The 20,945-nt window shown below is 51.5% G+C and overlaps 12 non-coding genes across 12 annotated transcripts; all 12 read right to left on the bottom strand.

Moving 5' to 3' along the window:
* Positions 1 to 944: 944 nt before the first annotated feature.
* On the bottom strand, positions 945 to 1,016 carry trnam-cau (transfer RNA methionine (anticodon CAU)). Its single transcript has one exon. It is a non-coding gene; the product is annotated as a tRNA-Met (tRNA).
* A 1,233-nt stretch (positions 1,017 to 2,249) lies between these two features.
* On the bottom strand, positions 2,250 to 2,321 carry trnam-cau (transfer RNA methionine (anticodon CAU)). The gene has a single exon. It is a non-coding gene; the product is annotated as a tRNA-Met (tRNA).
* Positions 2,322 to 3,553: 1,232 nt separating this feature from the next.
* trnam-cau (transfer RNA methionine (anticodon CAU)) lies at positions 3,554 to 3,625 on the bottom strand. The gene has a single exon. It is a non-coding gene; the product is annotated as a tRNA-Met (tRNA).
* Positions 3,626 to 4,857: 1,232 nt separating this feature from the next.
* trnam-cau (transfer RNA methionine (anticodon CAU)) lies at positions 4,858 to 4,929 on the bottom strand. Its single transcript has one exon. It is a non-coding gene; the product is annotated as a tRNA-Met (tRNA).
* Positions 4,930 to 7,466: 2,537 nt separating this feature from the next.
* trnam-cau (transfer RNA methionine (anticodon CAU)) lies at positions 7,467 to 7,538 on the bottom strand. Its single transcript has one exon. It is a non-coding gene; the product is annotated as a tRNA-Met (tRNA).
* Positions 7,539 to 10,076: 2,538 nt separating this feature from the next.
* On the bottom strand, positions 10,077 to 10,148 carry trnam-cau (transfer RNA methionine (anticodon CAU)). Its single transcript has one exon. It is a non-coding gene; the product is annotated as a tRNA-Met (tRNA).
* Positions 10,149 to 11,380: 1,232 nt separating this feature from the next.
* Positions 11,381 to 11,452, bottom strand: trnam-cau (transfer RNA methionine (anticodon CAU)). Its single transcript has one exon. It is a non-coding gene; the product is annotated as a tRNA-Met (tRNA).
* A 2,537-nt stretch (positions 11,453 to 13,989) lies between these two features.
* trnam-cau (transfer RNA methionine (anticodon CAU)) lies at positions 13,990 to 14,061 on the bottom strand. Its single transcript has one exon. It is a non-coding gene; the product is annotated as a tRNA-Met (tRNA).
* A 2,538-nt stretch (positions 14,062 to 16,599) lies between these two features.
* On the bottom strand, positions 16,600 to 16,671 carry trnam-cau (transfer RNA methionine (anticodon CAU)). Its single transcript has one exon. It is a non-coding gene; the product is annotated as a tRNA-Met (tRNA).
* Positions 16,672 to 17,904: 1,233 nt separating this feature from the next.
* Positions 17,905 to 17,976, bottom strand: trnam-cau (transfer RNA methionine (anticodon CAU)). Its single transcript has one exon. It is a non-coding gene; the product is annotated as a tRNA-Met (tRNA).
* Positions 17,977 to 19,209: 1,233 nt separating this feature from the next.
* On the bottom strand, positions 19,210 to 19,281 carry trnam-cau (transfer RNA methionine (anticodon CAU)). Its single transcript has one exon. It is a non-coding gene; the product is annotated as a tRNA-Met (tRNA).
* Positions 19,282 to 20,514: 1,233 nt separating this feature from the next.
* trnam-cau (transfer RNA methionine (anticodon CAU)) lies at positions 20,515 to 20,586 on the bottom strand. Its single transcript has one exon. It is a non-coding gene; the product is annotated as a tRNA-Met (tRNA).
* Positions 20,587 to 20,945: the final 359 nt, after the last annotated feature.

Raw genomic sequence — 20,945 nt, 5'->3', positions numbered from 1 at the left:
GTCTGGTTTGCCGCACGCTCCTTCCGCTGCCTGCGCTTGTTTTCTGCATGTTCTCGGCGGCGAGACTCGAGGTGCTCAGCGCCCTCCCGGATGCTCTTCCTCCACTTAGGGCGCTCTTTGGCAAGAGATTCCCAGGTGTCGGTGGGGATGTTGCACTTTATCAAGGAGGCTTTGAGGATGTCCTTGAAACGTTCCCTCTGCCCACCTGCGGCTCACTTGCCGTCTAGGATTCCTAGTAGAGCGCTTGTTTTGGGAGTCTTGTGTCGAGAATGCGGACAATGTGGCCCGCCCAATGGAGCTGGTCGAGTGTGGTCAGTGCTTCGATGCTGGGGATGTTGGCTTGATCGAGAGCACTGACGTTGAAGCGTCTATCCTCCCAGGGGATTTGCAGGATGTTGTGGTATTTCTCCAGCGATTTGAGGTGATTGCTGTATATGGTCCATGTCTCTGAGCCACCCAGGAGGCCGGATATCACTACAGCCCTGTATACCATGAGCTTGGTGCCAGATTTGAAGGCCTGATCTTGGAACACTGTCTTCCTCCGGCGGCCGAAGGCCCAACAGCCTGTATCCTGCAATATTTACAGGACATCCTCTCTCGTCAACACTAACATTGTCCTTAACCAATACTGCCACCCCAACTGCTACCATTCATGTACACCCGATATCCAGCTATATTTACGGCCCACGCCTGCCCTTTGAGCCAGATCGCAGTTATTGCCACAGCATCATATTCCGATTTGCTTGCAGATCAGCAAAACTTATTTAGTAAAAGAAGAGGAAACAATAAGACTTTTAATATCAAGCTCATATTTTATGAGTGTGCTCTGTCAGCCAAAGCTCCTCAAATTAATTGAAAGAGAATGATTTTAGAGATGCATCCTTGTCAAGGTTGGGATTAGTTGCAGTGCAAGTGTTGGCTGCAACCACATTAAAAGTTGCCTTTAGCAGAGGATGGTTTCGATCCATCGACCTCTGGGTTATGGGCCCAGCACGCTTCCGCTGCGCCACTCTGCTGCTGGTGTTGGAACTGATGAATTGCACCTCCTTGTGCTTGGACATGGCTGGCTGCGGTTGCGTGTGATTGACAGCTGCTCTAGTGAGCGGATTGGGCCGCGGGGTCACGTGGTGGATGGGCGTGATTAACCACTGCTCCAGTCATCACCAGAGGCAGTCCCTCGAAATCGAGGAAGACTTGCTTCCACTCTAAATGTGAGTTCTCAGGTGGCTGTTCAGTCCAATACAGGAATTACAGTCTCTGTCACAGCTGGGGCAGACAGTGGTTAAAGGAAAGGGTGGGTGGGGAGTCTGGTTTGCCGCACGCTCCTTCCGCTGCCTGCGCTTGTTTTCTGCATGTTCTCGGCGGCGAGACTCGAGGTGCTCAGCGCCCTCCCGGATGCTCTTCCTCCACTTAGGGCGCTCTTTGGCAAGAGATTCCCAGGTGTCGGTGGGGATGTTGCACTTTATCAAGGAGGCTTTGAGGATGTCCTTGAAACGTTCCCTCTGCCCACCTGCGGCTCACTTGCCGTGTAGGATTCCTAGTAGAGCGCTTGTTTTGGGAGTCTTGTGTCGAGAATGCGGACAATGTGGCCCGCCCAATGGAGCTGGTCGAGTGTGGTCAGTGCTTCGATGCTGGGGATGTTGGCTTGATCGAGAGCACTGACGTTGAAGCGTCTATCCTCCCAGGGGATTTGCAGGATGTTGTGGTATTTCTCCAGTGATTTGAGGTGATTGCTGTATATGGTCCATGTCTCTGAGCCACCCAGGAGGCCGGATATCACTACAGCCCTGTATACCATGAGCTTGGTGCCAGATTTGAAGGCCTGATCTTGGAACACTGTCTTCCTCCGGCGGCCGAAGGCCCAACAGCCTGTATCCTGCAATATTTACAGGACATCCTCTCTCGTCAACACTAACATTGTCCTTAACCAATACTGCCACCTCAACTGCTACCATTCATGTACACCCGATATCCAGCTATATTTACGGCCCACGCCTGCCCTTTGAGCCAGATCCCAGTTATTGCCACAGCATCATATTCCGATTTGCTTGCAGATCAGCAAAACTTATTTAGTAAAAGAAGAGGAAACAATAAGACTTTTAATATCAAGCTCATATTTTATGAGTGTGCTCTATCAGCCAAAGCTCCTCAAATTAATTGAAAGAGAATGATTTTAGAGATGCATCCTTGTCAAGGCTGGGATTAGTTGCAGTGCAAGTGTTGGCTGCAACCACATTAAAAGTTGCCTTTAGCAGAGGATGGTTTCGATCCATCGACCTCTGGGTTATGGGCCCAGCACGCTTCCGCTGCGCCACTCTGCTGCTGGTGTTGGAACTGATGAATTGCACCTCCTTGTGCTGGGACATGGCTGGCTGCGGTTGCGTGTGATTGACAGCTGCTCTAGTGAGCGGATTGGGCCGCGGGGTCACGTGGTGGATGGGAGTGATTAACCACTGCTCCAGTCATCACCAGAGGCAGCCCCTCGAAATCGAGGAAGACTTGCTTCCACTCGAAAAGTGAGTTCTCAGGTGGCTGTTCAGTCCAATACAGGAATTACAGTCTCTGTCACAGCTGGGGCAGACAGTGGTTAAAGGAAAGGGTGGGTGGGGAGTCTGGTTTGCCGCACGCTCCTTCCGCTGCCTGCGCTTGTTTTCTGCATGTTCTCGGCGGCGAGACTCGAGGTGCTCAGCGCCCTCCCGGATGCTCTTCCTCCACTTAGGGCGCTCTTTGGCAAGAGATTCCCAGGTGTCGGTGGGGATGTTGCACTTTATCAAGGAGGCTTTGAGGATGTCCTTGAAACGTTCCCTCTGCCCACCTGCGGCTCACTTGCCGTCTAGGATTCCTAGTAGAGCGCTTGTTTTGGGAGTCTTGTGTCGAGAATGCGGACAATGTGGCCCGCCCAATGGAGCTGGTCGAGTGTGGTCAGTGCTTCGATGCTGGGGATGTTGGCTTGATCGAGAGCACTGACGTTGAAGCGTCTATCCTCCCAGGGGATTTTCAGGATGTTGTGGTATTTCTCCAGTGATTTCAGGTGATTGCTGTATATGGTCCATGTCTCTGAGCCACCCAGGAGGCCGGATATCACTACAGCCCTGTATACCATGAGCTTGGTGCCAGATTTGAGGCCTGATCTTGGAACACTGTCTTCCTCCGGCGGCCGAAGGCCCAACAGCCTGTATCCTGCAATATTTACAGGACATCCTCTCTCGTCAACACTAACATTGTCCTTAACCAATACTGCCACCTCAACTGCTACCATTCATGTACACCCGATATCCAGCTATATTTACGGCCCACGCCTGCCCTTTGAGCCAGATCCCAGTTATTGCCACAGCATCATATTCCGATTTGCTTGCAGATCAGCAAAACTTATTTAGTAGAAGAAGAGGAAACAATAAGACTTTTAATATCAAGCTCATATTTTATGAGTGTGCTCTATCAGCCAAAGCTCCTCAAATTAATTGAAAGAGAATGATTTTAGAGATGCATCCTTGTCAAGGCTGGGATTAGTTGCAGTGCAAGTGTTGGCTGCAACCACATTAAAAGTTGCCTTTAGCAGAGGATGGTTTCGATCCATCGACCTCTGGGTTATGGGCCCAGCACGCTTCCGCTGCGCCACTCTGCTGCTGGTGTTGGAACTGATGAATTGCACCTCCTTGTGCTTGGACATGGCTGGCTGCGGTTGCGTGTGATTGACAGCTGCTCTAGTGAGCGGATTGGGCCGCGGGGTCACGTGGTGGATGGGAGTGATTAACCACTGCTCCAGTCATCACCAGAGGCAGCCCCTCGAAATCGAGGAAGACTTGCTTCCACTCTAAATGTGAGTTCTCAGGTGGCTGTTCAGTCCAATACAGGAATTACAGTCTCTGTCACAGCTGGGGCAGACAGTGGTTAAAGGAAAGGGTGGGTGGGGAGTCTGGTTTGCCGCACGCTCCTTCCGCTGCCTGCGCTTGTTTTCTGCATGTTCTCGGCGGCGAGACTCGAGGTGCTCAGCGCCCTCCCGGATGCTCTTCCTCCACTTAGGGCGCTCTTTGGCAAGAGATTCCCAGGTGTCGGTGGGGATGTTGCACTTTATCAAGGAGGCTTTGAGGATGTCCTTGAAACGTTCCCTCTGCCCACCTGCGGCTCACTTGCCGTCTAGGATTCCTAGTAGAGCGCTTGTTTTGGGAGTCTTGTGTCGAGAATGCGGACAATGTGGCCCGCCCAATGGAGCTGGTCGAGTGTGGTCAGTGCTTCGATGCTGGGGATGTTGGCTTGATCGAGAGCACTGACGTTGAAGCGTCTATCCTCCCAGGGGATTTGCAGGATGTTGTGGTATTTCTCCAGTGATTTCAGGTGATTGCTGTATATGGTCCATGTCTCTGAGCCACCCAGGAGGCCGGATATCACTACAGCCCTGTATACCATGAGCTTGGTGCCAGATTTGAGGCCTGATCTTGGAACACTGTCTTCCTCCGGCGGCCGAAGGCCCAACAGCCTGTATCCTGCAATATTTACAGGACATCCTCTCTCGTCAACACTAACATTGTCCTTAACCAATACTGCCACCTCAACTGCTACCATTCATGTACACCCGATATCCAGCTATATTTACGGCCCACGCCTGCCCTTTGAGCCAGATCCCAGTTATTGCCACAGCATCATATTCCGATTTGCTTGCAGATCAGCAAAACTTATTTAGTAGAAGAAGAGGAAACAATAAGACTTTTAATATCAAGCTCATATTTTATGAGTGTGCTCTATCAGCCAAAGCTCCTCAAATTAATTGAAAGAGAATGATTTTAGAGATGCATCCTTGTCAAGGCTGGGATTAGTTGCAGTGCAAGTGTTGGCTGCAACCACATTAAAAGTTGCCTTTAGCAGAGGATGGTTTCGATCCATCGACCTCTGGGTTATGGGCCCAGCACGCTTCCGCTGCGCCACTCTGCTGCTGGTGTTGGAACTGATGAATTGCACCTCCTTGTGCTTGGACATGGCTGGCTGCGGTTGCGTGTGATTGACAGCTGCTCTAGTGAGCGGATTGGGCCGCGGGGTCACGTGGTGGATGGGAGTGATTAACCACTGCTCCAGTCATCACCAGAGGCAGCCCCTCGAAATCGAGGAAGACTTGCTTCCACTCTAAATGTGAGTTCTCAGGTGGCTGTTCAGTCCAATACAGGAATTACAGTCTCTGTCACAGCTGGGGCAGACAGTGGTTAAAGGAAAGGGTGGGTGGGGAGTCTGGTTTGCCGCACGCTCCTTCCGCTGCCTGCGCTTGTTTTCTGCATGTTCTCGGCGGCGAGACTCGAGGTGCTCAGCGCCCTCCCGGATGCTCTTCCTCCACTTAGGGCGCTCTTTGGCAAGAGATTCCCAGGTGTCGGTGGGGATGTTGCACTTTATCAAGGAGGCTTTGAGGATGTCCTTGAAACGTTCCCTCTGCCCACCTGCGGCTCACTTGCCGTCTAGGATTCCTAGTAGAGCGCTTGTTTTGGGAGTCTTGTGTCGAGAATGCGGACAATGTGGCCCGCCCAATGGAGCTGGTCGAGTGTGGTCAGTGCTTCGATGCTGGGGATGTTGGCTTGATCGAGAGCACTGACGTTGAAGCGTCTATCCTCCCAGGGGATTTGCAGGATGTTGTGGTATTTCTCCAGTGATTTCAGGTGATTGCTGTATATGGTCCATGTCTCTGAGCCACCCAGGAGGCCGGATATCACTACAGCCCTGTATACCATGAGCTTGGTGCCAGATTTGAGGCCTGATCTTGGAACACTGTCTTCCTCCGGCGGCCGAAGGCCCAACAGCCTGTATCCTGCAATATTTACAGGACATCCTCTCTCGTCAACACTAACATTGTCCTTAACCAATACTGCCACCTCAACTGCTACCATTCATGTACACCCGATATCCAGCTATATTTACGGCCCACGCCTGCCCTTTGAGCCAGATCCCAGTTATTGCCACAGCATCATATTCCGATTTGCTTGCAGATCAGCAAAACTTATTTAGTAGAAGAAGAGGAAACAATAAGACTTTTAATATCAAGCTCATATTTTATGAGTGTGCTCTATCAGCCAAAGCTCCTCAAATTAATTGAAAGAGAATGATTTTAGAGATGCATCCTTGTCAAGGCTGGGATTAGTTGCAGTGCAAGTGTTGGCTGCAACCACATTAAAAGTTGCCTTTAGCAGAGGATGGTTTCGATCCATCGACCTCTGGGTTATGGGCCCAGCACGCTCCCGCTGCGCCACTCTGCTGCTGGTGTTGGAACTGATGAATTGCACCTCCTTGTGCTTGGACATGGCTGGCTGCGGTTGCGTGTGATTGACAGCTGCTCTAGTGAGCGGATTGGGCCGCGGGGTCACGTGGTGGATGGGAGTGATTAACCACTGCTCCAGTCATCACCAGAGGCAGCCCCTCGAAATCGAGGAAGACTTGCTTCCACTCGAAAAGTGAGTTCTCAGGTGGCTGTTCAGTCCAATACAGGAATTACAGTCTCTGTCACAGCTGGGGCAGACAGTGGTTAAAGGAAAGGGTGGGTGGGGAGTCTGGTTTGCCGCACGCTCCTTCCGCTGCCTGCGCTTGTTTTCTGCATGTTCTCGGCGGCGAGACTCGAGGTGCTCAGCGCCCTCCCGGATGCTCTTCCTCCACTTAGGGCGCTCTTTGGCAAGAGATTCCCAGGTGTCGGTGGGGATGTTGCACTTTATCAAGGAGGCTTTGAGGATGTCCTTGAAACGTTCCCTCTGCCCACCTGCGGCTCACTTGCCGTCTAGGATTCCTAGTAGAGCGCTTGTTTTGGGAATCTTGTGTCGAGAATGCGGACAATGTGGCCCGCCCAATGGAGCTGGTCGAGTGTGGTCAGTGCTTCGATGCTGGGGATGTTGGCTTGATCGAGAGCACTGACGTTGAAGCGTCTATCCTCCCAGGGGATTTGCAGGATGTTGTGGTATTTCTCCAGCGATTTGAGGTGATTGCTGTATATGGTCCATGTCTCTGAGCCACCCAGGAGGCCGGATATCACTACAGCCCTGTATACCATGAACTTGGTGCCAGATTTGAAGGCCTGATCTTGGAACACTGTCTTCCTCCGGCGGCCGAAGGCCCAACAGCCTGTATCCTGCAATATTTACAGGACATCCTCTCTCGTCAACACTAACATTGTCCTTAACCAATACTGCCACCCCAACTGCTACCATTCATGTACACCCGATATCCAGCTATATTTACGGCCCACGCCTGCCCTTTGAGCCAGATCGCAGTTATTGCCACAGCATCATATTCCGATTTGCTTGCAGATCAGCAAAACTTATTTAGTAAAAGAAGAGGAAACAATAAGACTTTTAATATCAAGCTCATATTTTATGAGTGTGCTCTGTCAGCCAAAGCTCCTCAAATTAATTGAAAGAGAATGATTTTAGAGATGCATCCTTGTCAAGGTTGGGATTAGTTGCAGTGCAAGTGTTGGCTGCAACCACATTAAAAGTTGCCTTTAGCAGAGGATGGTTTCGATCCATCGACCTCTGGGTTATGGGCCCAGCACGCTTCCGCTGCGCCACTCTGCTGCTGGTGTTGGAACTGATGAATTGCACCTCCTTGTGCTTGGACATGGCTGGCTGCGGTTGCGTGTGATTGACAGCTGCTCTAGTGAGCGGATTGGGCCGCGGGGCCACGTGGTGGATGGGCGTGATTAACCACTGCTCCAGTCATCACCAGAGGCAGCCCCTCGAAATCGAGGAAGACTTGCTTCCACTCTAAATGTGAGTTCTCAGGTGGCTGTTCAGTCCAATACAGGAATTACAGTCTCTGTCACAGCTGGGGCAGACAGTGGTTAAAGGAAAGGGTGGGTGGGGAGTCTGGTTTGCCGCACGCTCCTTCCGCTGCCTGCGCTTGTTTTCTGCATGTTCTCGGCGGCGAGACTCGAGGTGCTCAGCGCCCTCCCGGATGCTCTTCCTCCACTTAGGGCGCTCTTTGGCAAGAGATTCCCAGGTGTCGGTGGGGATGTTGCACTTTATCAAGGAGGCTTTGAGGATGTCCTTGAAACGTTCCCTCTTCCCACCTGCGGCTCACTTGCCGTGTAGGATTCCTAGTAGAGCGCTTGTTTTTGGAGTCTTGTGTTAAGAATGCAGACAATGTGGCCCGCCCAATGGAGCTGGTCGAGTGTGGTCAGTGCTTCGATGCTGGGGATGTTGGCTTGATCGAGAGCACTGACGTTGAAGCGTCTATCCTCCCAGGGGATTTGCAGGATGTTGTGGTATTTCTCCAGTGATTTGAGGTGATTGCTGTATATGGTCCATGTCTCTGAGCCACCCAGGAGGCCGGATATCACTACAGCCCTGTATACCATGAGCTTGGTGCCAGATTTGAAGGCCTGATCTTGGAACACTGTCTTCCTCCGGCGGCCGAAGGCCCAACAGCCTGTATCCTGCAATATTTACAGGACATCCTCTCTCGTCAACACTAACATTGTCCTTAACCAATACTGCCACCTCAACTGCTACCATTCATGTACACCCGATATCCAGCTATATTTACGGCCCACGCCTGCCCTTTGAGCCAGATCGCAGTTATTGCCACAGCATCATATTCCGATTTGCTTGCAGATCAGCAAAACTTATTTAGTAAAAGAAGAGGAAACAATAAGACTTTTAATATCAAGCTCATATTTTATGAGTGTGCTCTGTCAGCCAAAGCTCCTCAAATTAATTGAAAGAGAATGATTTGAGAGATGCATCCTTGTCAAGGCTGGGATTAGTTGCAGTGCAAGTGTTGGCTGCAACCACATTAAAAGTTGCCTTTAGCAGAGGATGGTTTCGATCCATCGACCTCTGGGTTATGGGCCCAGCACGCTGCCGCTGCGCCACTCTGCTGCTGGTGTTGGAACTGATGAATTGCACCTCCTTGTGCTTGGACATGGCTGGCTGCGGTTGCGTGTGATTGACAGCTGCTCTAGTGAGCGGATTGGGCCGCGGGGTCACGTGGTGGATGGGCGTGATTAACCACTGCTCCAGTCATCACCAGAGGCAGTCCCTCGAAATCGAGGAAGACTTGCTTCCACTCTAAATGTGAGTTCTCAGGTGGCTGTTCAGTCCAATACAGGAATTACAGTCTCTGTCACAGCTGGGGCAGACAGTGGTTAAAGGAAAGGGTGGGTGGGGAGTCTGGTTTGCCGCACGCTCCTTCCGCTGCCTGCGCTTGTTTTCTGCATGTTCTCGGCGGCGAGACTCGAGGTGCTCAGCGCCCTCCCGGATGCTCTTCCTCCACTTAGGGCGCTCTTTGGCAAGAGATTCCCAGGTGTCGGTGGGGATGTTGCACTTTATCAAGGAGGCTTTGAGGATGTCCTTGAAACGTTCCCTCTGCCCACCTGCGGCTCACTTGCCGTGTAGGATTCCTAGTAGAGCGCTTGTTTTGGGAGTCTTGTGTCGAGAATGCGGACAATGTGGCCCGCCCAATGGAGCTGGTCGAGTGTGGTCAGTGCTTCGATGCTGGGGATGTTGGCTTGATCGAGAGCACTGACGTTGAAGCGTCTATCCTCCCAGGGGATTTGCAGGATGTTGTGGTATTTCTCCAGTGATTTGAGGTGATTGCTGTATATGGTCCATGTCTCTGAGCCACCCAGGAGGCCGGATATCACTACAGCCCTGTATACCATGAGCTTGGTGCCAGATTTGAAGGCCTGATCTTGGAACACTGTCTTCCTCCGGCGGCCGAAGGCCCAACAGCCTGTATCCTGCAATATTTACAGGACATCCTCTCTCGTCAACACTAACATTGTCCTTAACCAATACTGCCACCTCAACTGCTACCATTCATGTACACCCGATATCCAGCTATATTTACGGCCCACGCCTGCCCTTTGAGCCAGATCCCAGTTATTGCCACAGCATCATATTCCGATTTGCTTGCAGATCAGCAAAACTTATTTAGTAAAAGAAGAGGAAACAATAAGACTTTTAATATCAAGCTCATATTTTATGAGTGTGCTCTATCAGCCAAAGCTCCTCAAATTAATTGAAAGAGAATGATTTTAGAGATGCATCCTTGTCAAGGCTGGGATTAGTTGCAGTGCAAGTGTTGGCTGCAACCACATTAAAAGTTGCCTTTAGCAGAGGATGGTTTCGATCCATCGACCTCTGGGTTATGGGCCCAGCACGCTTCCGCTGCGCCACTCTGCTGCTGGTGTTGGAAATAATGAATTGCACCTCCTTGTGCTGGGACATGGCTGGCTGCGGTTGCGTGTGATTGACAGCTGCTCTAGTGAGCGGATTGGGCCGCGGGGTCACGTGGTGGATGGGAGTGATTAACCACTGCTCCAGTCATCACCAGAGGCAGCCCCTCGAAATCGAGGAAGACTTGCTTCCACTCGAAAAGTGAGTTCTCAGGTGGCTGTTCAGTCCAATACAGGAATTACAGTCTCTGTCACAGCTGGGGCAGACAGTGGTTAAAGGAAAGGGTGGGTGGGGAGTCTGGTTTGCCGCACGCTCCTTCCGCTGCCTGCGCTTGTTTTCTGCATGTTCTCGGCGGCGAGACTCGAGGTGCTCAGCGCCCTCCCGGATGCTCTTCCTCCACTTAGGGCGCTCTTTGGCAAGAGATTCCCAGGTGTCGGTGGGGATGTTGCACTTTATCAAGGAGGCTTTGAGGATGTCCTTGAAACGTTCCCTCTGCCCACCTGCGGCTCACTTGCCGTCTAGGATTCCTAGTAGAGCGCTTGTTTTGGGAGTCTTGTGTCGAGAATGCGGACAATGTGGCCCGCCCAATGGAGCTGGTCGAGTGTGGTCAGTGCTTCGATGCTGGGGATGTTGGCTTGATCGAGAGCACTGACGTTGAAGCGTCTATCCTCCCAGGGGATTTGCAGGATGTTGTGGTATTTCTCCAGTGATTTCAGGTGATTGCTGTATATGGTCCATGTCTCTGAGCCACCCAGGAGGCCGGATATCACTACAGCCCTGTATACCATGAGCTTGGTGCCAGATTTGAGGCCTGATCTTGGAACACTGTCTTCCTCCGGCGGCCGAAGGCCCAACAGCCTGTATCCTGCAATATTTACAGGACATCCTCTCTCGTCAACACTAACATTGTCCTTAACCAATACTGCCACCTCAACTGCTACCATTCATGTACACCCGATATCCAGCTATATTTACGGCCCACGCCTGCCCTTTGAGCCAGATCCCAGTTATTGCCACAGCATCATATTCCGATTTGCTTGCAGATCAGCAAAACTTATTTAGTAGAAGAAGAGGAAACAATAAGACTTTTAATATCAAGCTCATATTTTATGAGTGTGCTCTATCAGCCAAAGCTCCTCAAATTAATTGAAAGAGAATGATTTTAGAGATGCATCCTTGTCAAGGCTGGGATTAGTTGCAGTGCAAGTGTTGGCTGCAACCACATTAAAAGTTGCCTTTAGCAGAGGATGGTTTCGATCCATCGACCTCTGGGTTATGGGCCCAGCACGCTTCCGCTGCGCCACTCTGCTGCTGGTGTTGGAACTGATGAATTGCACCTCCTTGTGCTTGGACATGGCTGGCTGCGGTTGCGTGTGATTGACAGCTGCTCTAGTGAGCGGATTGGGCCGCGGGGTCACGTGGTGGATGGGAGTGATTAACCACTGCTCCAGTCATCACCAGAGGCAGCCCCTCGAAATCGAGGAAGACTTGCTTCCACTCTAAATGTGAGTTCTCAGGTGGCTGTTCAGTCCAATACAGGAATTACAGTCTCTGTCACAGCTGGGGCAGACAGTGGTTAAAGGAAAGGGTGGGTGGGGAGTCTGGTTTGCCGCACGCTCCTTCCGCTGCCTGCGCTTGTTTTCTGCATGTTCTCGGCGGCGAGACTCGAGGTGCTCAGCGCCCTCCCGGATGCTCTTCCTCCACTTAGGGCGCTCTTTGGCAAGAGATTCCCAGGTGTCGGTGGGGATGTTGCACTTTATCAAGGAGGCTTTGAGGATGTCCTTGAAACGTTCCCTCTGCCCACCTGCGGCTCACTTGCCGTCTAGGATTCCTAGTAGAGCGCTTGTTTTGGGAGTCTTGTGTCGAGAATGCGGACAATGTGGCCCGCCCAATGGAGCTGGTCGAGTGTGGTCAGTGCTTCGATGCTGGGGATGTTGGCTTGATCGAGAGCACTGACGTTGAAGCGTCTATCCTCCCAGGGGATTTGCAGGATGTTGTGGTATTTCTCCAGTGATTTCAGGTGATTGCTGTATATGGTCCATGTCTCTGAGCCACCCAGGAGGCCGGATATCACTACAGCCCTGTATACCATGAGCTTGGTGCCAGATTTGAGGCCTGATCTTGGAACACTGTCTTCCTCCGGCGGCCGAAGGCCCAACAGCCTGTATCCTGCAATATTTACAGGACATCCTCTCTCGTCAACACTAACATTGTCCTTAACCAATACTGCCACCTCAACTGCTACCATTCATGTACACCCGATATCCAGCTATATTTACGGCCCACGCCTGCCCTTTGAGCCAGATCCCAGTTATTGCCACAGCATCATATTCCGATTTGCTTGCAGATCAGCAAAACTTATTTAGTAGAAGAAGAGGAAACAATAAGACTTTTAATATCAAGCTCATATTTTATGAGTGTGCTCTATCAGCCAAAGCTCCTCAAATTAATTGAAAGAGAATGATTTTAGAGATGCATCCTTGTCAAGGCTGGGATTAGTTGCAGTGCAAGTGTTGGCTGCAACCACATTAAAAGTTGCCTTTAGCAGAGGATGGTTTCGATCCATCGACCTCTGGGTTATGGGCCCAGCACGCTCCCGCTGCGCCACTCTGCTGCTGGTGTTGGAACTGATGAATTGCACCTCCTTGTGCTTGGACATGGCTGGCTGCGGTTGCGTGTGATTGACAGCTGCTCTAGTGAGCGGATTGGGCCGCGGGGTCACGTGGTGGATGGGAGTGATTAACCACTGCTCCAGTCATCACCAGAGGCAGCCCCTCGAAATCGAGGAAGACTTGCTTCCACTCGAAAAGTGAGTTCTCAGGTGGCTGTTCAGTCCAATACAGGAATTACAGTCTCTGTCACAGCTGGGGCAGACAGTGGTTAAAGGAAAGGGTGGGTGGGGAGTCTGGTTTGCCGCACGCTCCTTCCGCTGCCTGCGCTTGTTTTCTGCATGTTCTCGGCGGCGAGACTCGAGGTGCTCAGCGCCCTCCCGGATGCTCTTCCTCCACTTAGGGCGCTCTTTGGCAAGAGATTCCCAGGTGTCGGTGGGGATGTTGCACTTTATCAAGGAGGCTTTGAGGATGTCCTTGAAACGTTCCCTCTGCCCACCTGCGGCTCACTTGCCGTCTAGGATTCCTAGTAGAGCGCTTGTTTTGGGAATCTTGTGTCGAGAATGCGGACAATGTGGCCCGCCCAATGGAGCTGGTCGAGTGTGGTCAGTGCTTCGATGCTGGGGATGTTGGCTTGATCGAGAGCACTGACGTTGAAGCGTCTATCCTCCCAGGGGATTTGCAGGATGTTGTGGTATTTCTCCAGCGATTTGAGGTGATTGCTGTATATGGTCCATGTCTCTGAGCCACCCAGGAGGCCGGATATCACTACAGCCCTGTATACCATGAACTTGGTGCCAGATTTGAAGGCCTGATCTTGGAACACTGTCTTCCTCCGGCGGCCGAAGGCCCAACAGCCTGTATCCTGCAATATTTACAGGACATCCTCTCTCGTCAACACTAACATTGTCCTTAACCAATACTGCCACCCCAACTGCTACCATTCATGTACACCCGATATCCAGCTATATTTACGGCCCACGCCTGCCCTTTGAGCCAGATCGCAGTTATTGCCACAGCATCATATTCCGATTTGCTTGCAGATCAGCAAAACTTATTTAGTAAAAGAAGAGGAAACAATAAGACTTTTAATATCAAGCTCATATTTTATGAGTGTGCTCTGTCAGCCAAAGCTCCTCAAATTAATTGAAAGAGAATGATTTTAGAGATGCATCCTTGTCAAGGTTGGGATTAGTTGCAGTGCAAGTGTTGGCTGCAACCACATTAAAAGTTGCCTTTAGCAGAGGATGGTTTCGATCCATCGACCTCTGGGTTATGGGCCCAGCACGCTTCCGCTGCGCCACTCTGCTGCTGGTGTTGGAACTGATGAATTGCACCTCCTTGTGCTTGGACATGGCTGGCTGCGGTTGCGTGTGATTGACAGCTGCTCTAGTGAGCGGATTGGGCCGCGGGGCCACGTGGTGGATGGGCGTGATTAACCACTGCTCCAGTCATCACCAGAGGCAGCCCCTCGAAATCGAGGAAGACTTGCTTCCACTCTAAATGTGAGTTCTCAGGTGGCTGTTCAGTCCAATACAGGAATTACAGTCTCTGTCACAGCTGGGGCAGACAGTGGTTAAAGGAAAGGGTGGGTGGGGAGTCTGGTTTGCCGCACGCTCCTTCCGCTGCCTGCGCTTGTTTTCTGCATGTTCTCGGCGGCGAGACTCGAGGTGCTCAGCGCCCTCCCGGATGCTCTTCCTCCACTTAGGGCGCTCTTTGGCAAGAGATTCCCAGGTGTCGGTGGGGATGTTGCACTTTATCAAGGAGGCTTTGAGGATGTCCTTGAAACGTTCCCTCTTCCCACCTGCGGCTCACTTGCCGTGTAGGATTCCTAGTAGAGCGCTTGTTTTTGGAGTCTTGTGTTAAGAATGCAGACAATGTGGCCCGCCCAATGGAGCTGGTCGAGTGTGGTCAGTGCTTCGATGCTGGGGATGTTGGCTTGATCGAGAGCACTGACGTTGAAGCGTCTATCCTCCCAGGGGATTTGCAGGATGTTGTGGTATTTCTCCAGTGATTTGAGGTGATTGCTGTATATGGTCCATGTCTCTGAGCCACCCAGGAGGCCGGATATCACTACAGCCCTGTATACCATGAGCTTGGTGCCAGATTTGAAGGCCTGATCTTGGAACACTGTCTTCCTCCGGCGGCCGAAGGCCCAACAGCCTGTATCCTGCAATATTTACAGGACATCCTCTCTCGTCAACACTAACATTGTCCTTAACCAATACTGCCACCTCAACTGCTACCATTCATGTACACCCGATATCCAGCTATATTTACGGCCCACGCCTGCCCTTTGAGCCAGATCGCAGTTATTGCCACAGCATCATATTCCGATTTGCTTGCAGATCAGCAAAACTTATTTAGTAAAAGAAGAGGAAACAATAAGACTTTTAATATCAAGCTCATATTTTATGAGTGTGCTCTGTCAGCCAAAGCTCCTCAAATTAATTGAAAGAGAATGATTTTAGAGATGCATCCTTGTCAAGGCTGGGATCAGTTGCAGTGCAAGTGTTGGCTGCAACCACATTAAAAGTTGCCTTTAGCAGAGGATGGTTTCGATCCATCGACCTCTGGGTTATGGGCCCAGCACGCTGCCGCTGCGCCACTCTGCTGCTGGTGTTGGAACTGATGAATTGCACCTCCTTGTGCTTGGACATGGCTGGCTGCGGTTGCGTGTGATTGACAGCTGCTCTAGTGAGCGGATTGGGCCGCGGGGTCACGTGGTGGATGGGCGTGATTAACCACTGCTCCAGTCATCACCAGAGGCAGCCCCTCGAAATCGAGGAAGACTTGCTTCCACTCTAAATGTGAGTTCTCAGGTGGCTGTTCAGTCCAATACAGGAATTACAGTCTCTGTCACAGCTGGGGCAGACAGTGGTTAAAGGAAAGGGTGGGTGGGGAGTCTGGTTTGCCGCACGCTCCTTCCGCTGCCTGCACTTGTTTTCTGCATGTTCTCGGCGGCGAGACTCGAGGTGCTCAGCGCCCTCCCGGATGCTCTTCCTCCACTTAGGGCGCTCTTTGGCAAGAGATTCCCAGGTGTCGGTGGGGATGTTGCACTTTATCAAGGAGGCTTTGAGGATGTCCTTGAAACGTTCCCTCTGCCCACCTGCGGCTCACTTGCCGTCTAGGATTCCTAGTAGAGCGCTTGTTTTGGGAGTCTTGTGTCGAGAATGCGGACAATATGGCCCGCCCAATGGAGCTGGTCGAGTGTGGTCAGTGCTTCGATGCTGGGGATGTTGGCTTGATCGAGAGCACTGACGTTGAAGCGTCTATCCTCCCAGGGGATTTGCAGGATGTTGTGGTATTTCTCCAGTGATTTGAGGTGATTGCTGTATATGGTCCATGTCTCTGAGCCACCCAGGAGGCCGGATATCACTACAGCCCTGTATACCATGAGCTTGGTGCCAGATTTGAAGGCCTGATCTTGGAACACTGTCTTCCTCCGGCGGCCGAAGGCCCAACAGCCTGTATCCTGCAATATTTACAGGACATCCTCTCTCGTCAACACTAACATTGTCCTTAACCAATACTGCCACCCCAACTGCTACCATTCATGTACACCCGATATCCAGCTATATTTACGGCCCACGCCTGCCCTTTGAGCCAGATCCCAGTTATTGCCACAGCATCATATTCCGATTTGCTTGCAGATCAGCAAAACTTATTTAGTAAAAGAAGAGGAAACAATAAGACTTTTAATATCAAGCTCATATTTTATGAGTGTGCTCTGTCAGCCAAAGCTCCTCAAATTAATTGAAAGAGAATGATTTTAGAGATGCATCCTTGTCAAGGTTGGGATTAATTGCAGTGCAAGTGTTGGCTGCAACCACATTAAAAGTTGCCTTTAGCAGAGGATGGTTTCGATCCATCGACCTCTGGGTTATGGGCCCAGCACGCTTCCGCTGCGCCACTCTGCTGCTGGTGTTGGAATTGATGAATTGCACCTCCTTGTGCTTGGACATGGCTGGCTGCGGTTGCGTGTGATTGACAGCTGCTCTAGTGAGCGGATTGGGCCGCGGGGTCACGTGGTGGATGGGCGTGATTAACCACTGCTCCAGTCATCACCAGAGGCAGCCCCTCGAAATCGAGGAAGACTTGCTTCCACTCTAAATGTGAGTTCTCAGGTGGCTGTTCAGTCCAATACAGGAATTACAGTCTCTGTCACAGCTGGGGCAGACAGTGGTTAAAGGAAAGGGTGGGTGGGGAGTCTGGTTTGCCGCACGCTCCTTCCGCTGCCTGCGCTTGTTTTCTGCATGTTCTCGGCGGCGAGACTCGAGGTGCTCAGCGCCCTCCCGGATGCTCTTCCTCCACTTAGGGCGCTCTTTGGCAAGAGATTCCCAGGTGTCGGTGGGGATGTTGCACTTTATCAAGGAGGCTTTGAGGATGTCCTTGAAACGTTCCCTCTGCCCACCTGCGGCTCACTTGCCGTCTAGGATTCCTAGTAGAGCGCTTGTTTTGGGAGTCTTGTGTCGAGAATGCGGACAATGTGGCCCGCCCAATGGAGCTGGTCGAGTGTGGTCAGTGCTTCGATGCTGGGGATGTTGGCTTGATCGAGAGCACTGACGTTGAAGCGTCTATCCTCCCAGGGGATTTGCAGGATGTTGTGGTATTTCTCCAGTGATTTGAGGTGATTGCTGTATATGGTCCATGTCTCTGAGCCACCCAGGAGGCCGGATATCACTACAGCCCTGTATACCATGAGCTTGGTGCCAGATTTGAAGGCCTGATCTTGGAACACTGTCTTCCTCCGGCGGCCGAAGGCCCAACAGCCTGTATCCTGCAATATTTACAGGACATCCTCTCTCGTCAACACTAACATTGTCCTTAACCAATACTGCCACCTCAACTGCTACCATTCATGTACACCCGATATCCAGCTATATTTACGGCCCACGCCTGCCCTTTGAGCCAGATCGCAGTTATTGCCACAGCATCATATTCCGATTTGCTTGCAGATCAGCAAAACTTATTTAGTAAAAGAAGAGGAAACAATAAGACTTTTAATATCAAGCTCATATTTTATGAGTGTGCTCTGTCAGCCAAAGCTCCTCAAATTAATTGAAAGAGAATGATTTTAGAGATGCATCCTTGTCAAGGTTGGGATTAGTTGCAGTGCAAGTGTTGGCTGCAACCACATTAAAAGTTGCCTTTAGCAGAGGATGGTTTCGATCCATCGACCTCTGGGTTATGGGCCCAGCACGCTTCCGCTGCGCCACTCTGCTGCTGGTGTTGGAACTGATGAATTGCACCTCCTTGTGCTTGGACATGGCTGGCTGCGGTTGCGTGTGATTGACAGCTGCTCTAGTGAGCGGATTGGGCCGCGGGGTCACGTGGTGGATGGGCGTGATTAACCACTGCTCCAGTCATCACCAGAGGCAGCCCCTCGAAATCGAGGAAGACTTGCTTCCACTCTAAATGTGAGTTCTCAGGTGGCTGTTCAGTCCAATACAGGAATTACAGTCTCTGTCACAGCTGGGGCAGACAGTGGTTAAAGGAAAGGGTGGGTGGGGAGTCTGGTTTGCCGCACGCTCCTTCCGCTGCCTGCGCTTGTTTTCTGCATGTTCTCGGCGGCGAGACTCGAGGTGCTCAGCGCCCTCCCGGATGCTCTTCCTCCACTTAGGGCGCTCTTTGGCAAGAGATTCCCAGGTGTCGGTGGGGATGTTGCACTTTATCAAGGAGGCTTTGAGGATGTCCTTGAAACGTTCCCTCTGCCCACCTGCGGCTCACTTGCCGTCTAGGATTCCTAGTAGAGCGCTTGTTTTGGGAGTCTTGTGTCGAGAATGCGGACAATGTGGCCCGCCCAATGGAGCTGGTCGAGTGTGGTCAGTGCTTCGATGCTGGGGATGTTGGCTTGATCGAGAGCACTGACGTTGAAGCGTCTATCCTCCCAGGGGATTTGCAGGATGTTGTGGTATTTCTCCAGCGATTTGAGGTGATTGCTGTATATGGTCCATGTCTCTGAGCCACCCAGGAGGCCGGATATCACTACAGCCCTGTATACCATGAGCTTGGTGCCAGATTTGAAGGCCTGATCTTGGAACACTGTCTTCCTCCGGCGGCCGAAGGCCCAACAGCCTGTATCCTGCAATATTTACAGGACATCCTCTCTCGTCAACACTAACATTGTCCTTAACCAATACTGCCACCCCAACTGCTACCATTCATGTACACCCGATATCCAGCTATATTTACGGCCCACGCCTGCCCTTTGAGCCAGATCGCAGTTATTGCCACAGCATCATATTCCGATTTGCTTGCAGATCAGCAAAACTTATTTAGTAAAAGAAGAGGAAACAATAAGACTTTTAATATCAAGCTCATATTTTATGAGTGTGCTCTGTCAGCCAAAGCTCCTCAAATTAATTGAAAGAGAATGATTTTAGAGATGCATCCTTGTCAAGGCTGGGATTCGTTGCAGTGCAAGTGTTGGCTGCAACCACATTAAAAGTTGCCTTTAGCAGAGGATGGTTTCGATCCATCGACCTCTGGGTTATGGGCCCAGCACGCTTCCGCTGCGCCACTCTGCTGCTGGTGTTGGAACTGATGAATTGCACCTCCTTGTGCTTGGACATGGCTGGCTGCGGTTGCGTGTGATTGACAGCTGCTCTAGTGAGCGGATTGGGCCGCGGGGTCACGTGGTGGATGGGAGTGATTAACCACTGCTCCAGTCATCACCAGAGGCAGCCCCTCGAAATCGAGGAAGACTTGCTTCCACTCGAAAAGTGAGTTCTCAGGTGGCTGTTCAGTCCAATACAGGAATTACAGTCTCTGTCACAGCTGGGGCAGACAGTGGTTAAAGGAAAGGGTGGGTGGGGAGTCTGGTTTGCCGCACGCTCCTTCCGCTGCCTGCGCTTGTTTTCTGCATGTTCTCGGCGGCGAGACTCGAGGTGCTCAGCGCCCTCCCGGATGCTCTTCCTCCACTTAGGGCGCTCTTTGGCAAGAGATTCCCAGGTGTCGGTGGGGATGTTGCACTTTATCAAGGAGGCTTTGAGGATGTCCTTGAAACGTTCCCTCTGCCCACCTGCGGCTCACTTGCCGTCTAGGATTCCTAGTAGAGCGCTTGTTTTGGGAGTCTTGTGTCGAGAATGCGGACAATGTGGCCCGCCCAATGGAGCTGGTCGAGTGTGGTCAGTGCTTCGATGCTGGGGATGTTGGCTTGATCGAGAGCACTGACGTTGAAGCGTCTATCCTCCCAGGGGATTTGCAGGATGTTGTGGTATTTCTCCAGCGATTTGAGGTGATTGCTGTATATGGTCCATGTCTCTGAGCCACCCAGGAGGCCGGATATCACTACAGCCCTGTATACCATGAGCTTGGTGCCAGATTTGAAGGCCTGATCTTGGAACACTGTCTTCCTCCGGCGGCCGAAGGCCCAACAGCCTGTATCCTGCAATATTTACAGGACATCCTCTCTCGTCAACACTAACATTGTCCTTAACCAATACTGCCACCTCAACTGCTACCATTCATGTACACCCGATATCCAGCTATATTTACGGCCCACGCCTGCCCTTTGAGCCAGATCCCAGTTATTGCCACAGCATCATATTCCGATTTGCTTGCAGATCAGCAAAACTTATTTAGTAAAAGAAGAGGAAACAATAAGACTTTTAATATCAAGCTCATATTTTATGAGTGTGCTCTATCAGCCAAAGCTCCTCAAATTAATTGAAAGAGAATGATTTTAGAGATGCATCCTTGTCAAGGCTGGGATTAATTGCAGTGCAAGTGTTGGCTGCAACCACATTAAAAGTTGCCTTTAGCAGAGGATGGTTTCGATCCATCGACCTCTGGGTTATGGGCCCAGCACGCTTCCGCTGCGCCACTCTGCTACTGGTGTTGGAACTGATGAATTGCACCTCCTTGTGCTTGGACATGGCTGGCTGCGGTTGCGTGTGATTGACAGCTGCTCTAGTGAGCGGATTGGGCCGCGGGGTCACGTGGTGGATGGGCGTGATTAACCACTGCCCCAGTCATCACCAGAGGCAGCCCCTCGAAATCGAGGAAGACTTGCTTCCACTCTAAAAGTGAGTTCTCAGGTGGCTGTTCAGTCCAATACAGGAATTACAGTCTCTGTCACAGCTGGGGCAGACAGTGGTTAAAGGAAAGGGTGGGTGGGGAGTCTGGTTTGCCGCACGCTCCTTCGCTGCCTGCGCTTGTTTTCTGCATGTTACTCGGCGGCGAGATCCGA

The sequence above is a fragment of the Pristiophorus japonicus genome, chromosome 7 (assembly GCF_044704955.1).
Source record: "Pristiophorus japonicus isolate sPriJap1 chromosome 7, sPriJap1.hap1, whole genome shotgun sequence".
NCBI classification, from domain to species: domain Eukaryota; kingdom Metazoa; phylum Chordata; class Chondrichthyes; family Pristiophoridae; genus Pristiophorus; species Pristiophorus japonicus.
Note: the sequence above shows the minus strand (reverse complement) of the source record. Positions and strands in the feature narration are given on the sequence as shown.